Source organism: Mus pahari, chromosome 8 (genome assembly GCF_900095145.1).
Source record: "Mus pahari chromosome 8, PAHARI_EIJ_v1.1, whole genome shotgun sequence".
Classification (NCBI taxonomy): domain Eukaryota; kingdom Metazoa; phylum Chordata; class Mammalia; order Rodentia; family Muridae; genus Mus; species Mus pahari.
The window spans coordinates 93,831,743-93,838,104 of NC_034597.1; the positions used below are offsets into that span (position 1 = coordinate 93,831,743).

The 6,362-nt window shown below is 43.7% G+C and overlaps 1 long non-coding RNA gene across 1 annotated transcript; it reads left to right on the forward strand.

Moving 5' to 3' along the window:
• Positions 1-901: 901 nt before the first annotated feature.
• Positions 902-5,569, forward strand: LOC110325047. Its single transcript, XR_002380718.1, has 3 exons — positions 902-1,026; positions 4,322-4,942; positions 5,234-5,569. It is a non-coding gene; the product is annotated as an uncharacterized LOC110325047 (long non-coding RNA).
• Positions 5,570-6,362: the final 793 nt, after the last annotated feature.

Sequence of the window (6,362 nt, forward strand, 5' to 3'; positions counted from 1 at the left end):
CAGGCATGTACTTCCCCGAAAACAAGCCTGAGACAGGGCCCTGAATATTCAATTGGAAAATCACCAAGAGCAAAAGCTTAGCTTGGCACGGCTGGTGTTGATTCTTAATAAGTGATTTCCTAAAGCTGAGGCCTGGGCCTTACAGCGTCAATGACTTGTTTGAAAAATATTTTGTAGGTGCCTCATACCACTCGATTTCCTGTGGTATGCGTCATATTGTGAGCTATTCCAAGCCAGCCTGGTTAAGCACACTAACTCGCCGCCCCACCCCCCACCCCCACCCCAAGATTGTGGTGTTTAACTAAAAATGTCTTTATACAGGATGAGCTCATAGCTATTACTGCTGATGTAGTTTTAACTGCTTGGATACCAATTTCAGTTGCTTGAAAATGTGCCGGCAAAGGGTAAACCTAAGCACAACCATATCTCACCCTGTAGAACATGGCATGGCGGGATGCTGTCCCAAGACGAAGCGTTGCTTCAGGGGAAAGTGGCCCAGTTCAGCACAATGCATACCTTTCACTTTCATTAGAAAGACTTACTGTTCTTAATATATTACCAAAGTCAAGGTGCTGAAGACATCTGGAACATGGGAATAAAATTAACCCTTTCACAGCTTCAGGTATTTTTGTACTGCTTGCCAGGAAGGAGAGGTAAATTCAAGAGCCCGAGAGGATTTTCCCAATTATCTTTCAGAAAGCAAACCCAAAGGCCTGAAGTGCTATCCACGAGTTCAAGTGTACGTGGGTGGGATTTGTGCGAGGGCTAAACAGGATACTGTACAAGAGACTTTTGACGAGGGTTTCTAATTTTAGACACGGGGGGGGGGGGAGCAAATACGGCCGAGTGTCATCAGTACGCCTCATAAAGCACTCGTCACTTCCTCAGACTGCAGTTCTTTACAGGACTTGTGATGTAGATAGTCGTCATTTTTGTTTCACAAACAAGGAAGGAGAATCTCAGAGATTCCGTAAACTCCATAAAGCGATGATTCATTACAGAAGCAGGGAACCGACCTAGACCAGTGTGAGTAACCCACTGGGACTTATCTGCCACCTTGCTGCCCAGAGATAAAAGTATAAAAGATAAACGGCTGCCTTTGTCTACTTTTGTTCAAAGGATTCATGCTTGCCCGGGTGTCCTGAGCTAGAAGAAGAAATGAATATAAATCTGTGGGAGTTGTGTTCTGCCCCGCTTTCCTCCAGTGAATAGGTTACAGGCGGCATCTAGTTTGGGGCCAGTCCCCAGCGGCTGCGCAGTGGCTATTAACTGATTAGACATTGTCTATGCCATCTCTGAATGATTTGTGTCTCTACAATAGGACCTTTTATAAGAGAAAAGAGAGGGGTTGATACCCTGGACACTGCCTGGGCTGTGTTTGCCTCTTGGGGCAAATAATTTTCCTTGGTACCAGGAGCAGCTCTGATGTGGCTGCTTTGCCCTTATGTGGCCCGGGGCTTTGAGCCTGGGAGAAAAGGTTCAGCCTGGTCTTGGATGAAACAAGAAGGTACCAGAGGAGAGCAGAGGCAGCCATGTTGTTTGTCAGAAGATAGGACCACCTGTGTGTCTGTCTCGGGATGATTGGCAAGGCAAGAGGATACCAGAGGGAAAAGATGAAAGATTCTCTGAGGCAATGAGCTACCAAACCAATACACTGCGTAGCGGTAGAAAGGAGAGGACTTTCAGTCCAGAAAGGCTCTACCATGAGTTGGAAAAGGGAACTTCTGTGTTGGATGTTTCCTGTGAGCTCAGAATTTGGCGTCTGTCAGGTTGAAAGGTACAGGGACTGTAAGAGGACTTTTAACTTGGTGTGTAGCGCACTAGCTGAAGCAGGCACCTTGCTTCTTGATCGAGATAGACACAGCAAACCAGTCTTCTTAAAAACCAACCAACCAACCAACCAACCAACCAACCAACCAACCAACCAACCAACCAACCAGATTTACTTATTTAACATGTATGAGTGGCTTTTTTCTGCATGAATGTGTGTGCTCCGTGTGTATGTCTCTGCCCAAGGAGGTCAGAAGGGATTGTCAGCGTCCCTGGACCTGGAGTTGCAGATGGTTGTGAGCCACCATGTGTGAGCTGGGAATCCAACCCGGGTACTCTGTGCTCTTACCCATTAAGACACCCCTCCAGCCCATGCTTTCCTCTTAGAGTATAGTTTTTAGAAAATACAGATTTAAAAATTACTGGTGTATAGTTTTAAGACATTAGTGGAGATATCAATTCAAAATATCTAACCTGGAGATTGGTTTTTTTGTGTTTAAGTTGTAAGCAGTTTGTATTTTCTACTTTGAAACACTGGAAGTTTCTTTGAAGGGAGTTTTTTTTTTTTTTTTTTTAAAAATCACTTATTATTGTGACTGGGAGATTTGCCACCACTGGATTGTCACATTTGGTGATAAGCCACATGAATATGTCACCAACCTAAAAATACATTGGCATGTTTATTATTTCTTTTCTTCATTTCTTTCATTCTTGCAGTTAAACTCTACTCTGGAACTACTTAACGAGAAGGTAACATTAGGAAAGGAAACCAGATTTCTTTTTTCTCCTAATAAAAACAGATAAACTGGGCGCTAGTGAGAAGTCAGCTGGTTCAAGCCATCTCTTGCCTCAAGAAATCACCTTTCCGCAAGTTTTTGCACTGTTATTCTAGTCCCTAGGAGTGGCTCCACCCCTCTCCACCCTTAGCAAAGCCGACGGAAGGGCACAGTAAGAAAATGTCAAAAGGCAGAAACCGAATGACCTACGGTGGTATTTCTATCAATTTGGAAATACTGGCTGAAGCCTGAATGCATGAGGCTCACCCTGGCTTGAGTTTTCCCTAAGCCAGTTCCACAGCCGCCCTTCATGATTACGGTAGACTTAAGTCTACATCCACTGAGAGTCTTAAGTAGAGACTGTGTTTGAGGGAGCAGACTAGAACATTGGGGTTTTCTCTAAAGATTACGTGGGTCCCTTCAGGTAAAGCTGCCTTAGCCTCTCCTTCCTGACACAGTGCACACTAGGTTTCAGGAAACAGCAGGTCTTAATTAGCCCTCCAGTTTATAGTTTCACCTGAAAAAATACATTTAAAAAAATCATATATAGTTGGCTGTCGAGATTTTTCAAGTCAATAAATTCTTGCTAATTAATCACATTAACGGTACTCCTTAAAAGTTGAAACAGAATCAGAAAACAAACCGAACTCCCCATAAATATCCAACATAAAGGCCTATTCACGGGTCCTTTTTCAGTTTTGAAGACTTTTACAAGTGTTTTTACCTTCCTGACAGGACACACGAATGCACAGGCGCACTAGTGCTTGTGCATGCCTGTGAGTGCATGAACACACACACACACACACCTACTGTGTCACTCACCATAGCTGTTGTTATCTGCACAGGAAGGTGGTTCTGGGAACACACACACACACACACACACACACACACACACACCTACTGTGTCACTCACCATAGCTGTTATTGTCTGCACAGGAAGGTGGTTCTGGGAACACACACACACACACACACACACACACACACCCCTACTGTGTCACTCACCATAGCTGTTATTGTCTGCACAGGAAGGTGGTTCTGGGAACAGATTTTGATACCTCAGGATGCATCACTGTAACTGCCTTAGTGCTTGATGTTCCTACTTGGGACTGGTTTAAGGGATAAGAACTCAGAAACTTTTGGCAGCAAAGTCACTTGTCTCAGAGTCCCTTCCCCAGAAAGTTAATCATACGAAAAGCTGTTCAGCTGGGAACACAGAAGCTCAGGGGATGATGGATGTCTTGCTTACCATCTGCAAAAGGACCCTAATTCTTAGCATGCACTTGCTCCTCTAATATTCTGCCTGTTGCCTTGCTCTGTAACAGAACACAATGTCTGAAAGCAGGATTGTTTAAATTCACTTTAGAAACATAACCAAATAGATCCTAATTTCCACCTCCATGGTGTGTATCCGGAGACTAATATTCCCAATGGTCAGTAAAATAGCTTCTATTGAGCTAGAGAGGTGGCTCCGTGAGTGCGAGCACAAGCTGCTCTTGCAGAGGATCCATGTACAGTTTCCAGCAGCCAAATCCCATTCCACAGCTTACTTCAGCTCCAGGTAGATCTGCCTCAGCCTGCATGTACCCGACAGACAGACAGGCAGACAGACAGACAGACAGACACACACACACACACACACACACACACACACAAACACACACACACACACACACAAACACACACACTGCATGCACGCATGCACGCACGAAAATAACCTTCCAAACTTGTAAACCATAGTTCTTCAATTTTTTTTTTATTTGTTTGTTTCCATAGAGTGTGCTGTGATTTAGAATTCTTAGCTGGAGCTGCCCCACCCACCATGAGAATCTGAGACTTGGAATCTGAACCTGGAGTTGGAAGCAGGACTTAGTGAGATGCTCCTCCTGCACAGAGGAGCTGCTGCTTGTGGTAGATGACAGTCAACACTGAAACCCACAGCTCATCAACACGTAGAGAAAAGGAGACCTTGAGACCCTGAATCCTACATGACATGTCTATATTATATCCCTCAATTCGGGGCTAAAGTGTCTACATAGAAAAGGAGGCAGAAAGATTGTAAGAATCAGAAGCAGCGGATGGCTTCAAAGAAAGAATGTTTTCCAGACATAGCAGAGCAGATGCGCATATGACCTCACAGAGACTGTGGTAGCATGCACAAGACCTGCACAAACTCAAGCTAGACAAAATCTTGGCACACAGGAGGGTAGGCACGAGACCCCATTTCCTGCTGAGGAGCTATAGGTATTTCATAGCTGCTAGGAGATGGACAGTGAACTGTCTTCCGTGGGATGGCCATACTCTGGGCAGGCCCTACTCTCATGATAGTAGCCAGCCAACCCAACCTGGGCTCCATAGGTTTTGTTTTGTATTTATGGCGAGACAGCACAAAAGGTTAGGTGAGTCAGGAGGCAGGGGAGGGTATGGGAGGAGTTGGGGGAGGGGAATGAATATGGTCAAAATGAATTGTAAAGAATTCTCAAAGAGTAAAAAATAAATTAAAAAAATCCTAGCTTCTGTTTCTCTGTAGTAGCTAGCCATTTTTCTTGTAGGATTTCTGAATGTGGGTCATTTTTCAAATGGATCAGTTAACCTCAGCTATTAGTTTTGACAAACAATCAATTTTCTATCGTTGAAGCAGGATGGCAAGAGCCTTAGAAAAGCTCTGGTTTGGTTTGGTTTTGTTGCAGCGTGAAGGATCAAACCCAGGACCTTGTTCAGGCTAAGCAAGCATTCAACTACTGAGCTACATCAGAAGCCCTTGTTTTTGTGACTGGCTCTCTGTATGTAAGTCAGGCCGGCCTTGAACTTCCTCTGTACTCCAGATTGACCTGGAAACTGTCCTCTCTCTACCTACTGAGTGCTGGGATTGTAGCTCTGACCACCTCAGGTGAATAGGTTTTCATTTCTACTGATACGTTGACATGTTATTATCAATATGCTAACTTTAATTTTCCATTTCTGTAGGGGAAAATGTCTATAAACATTTCAGCTCAACAAATAGTTGATTGTTGTGGAAATAAAGCATTTTAAAAAAATTCCCATGTAGACATTTTAGGATTGATGATTTTATAGTATATAAAAAAGAAAAAAAAAGCTGTATTTAATTACAAACAATTGTCTTTGGATGCTTTCATGAATTTGACTCTTCACTGATGGAGGTTTAATTCCTTTGTCTTCTTGCCTCTCTTCCTAGCACATCACTATGAGTTATAATGCCATCCATTTAATGCCAATAACAAGGCTCTTCACCTGCTCCCAGCTAAACCTCTGACTGTTTAATATGGATAAAGTCTTGCAATTCATTTTCTTCAACTTAGAAATTCAGAGAGTTCAATTGTTTGCTTATTCAGTCAACTTCCACTGAGGGTCAACAGCAACCCAACATTTGACTATGTGCTGTAGATACAAAAATAGGTAGCACTCATTGTCTCTTGAACATTGTGTGGTCAGACTTGCAGGAGATTGGAATGGCGATGAGACATACAAATATACTTCCCTTTATTCATAGAAGGTATCAAGAAGGAAAGCGAATACCATGGGGAACAGTTACAGTAGCTCCGGTTAGGAGCCTAAGAAAGAAGACTGCCAGAGCCTGACAAATACAGATGCAGATGCTCACAGCCAATCATTGGACTGAGCACAGGGACTACAATGGAGGAGTTAAGAAAGAACTGAAGGAGCTGAAGGGGTTTGAAACTCCATAGGTAGAACAACAATATGAACTAACCAGACCCTCCAGAGCTCCCAGGGTCTCTCCCGTCGCATATGTAGCAAGGATGGTCTTGTTGAGCATCAATGGGAGGAGAGGTCCTTGGT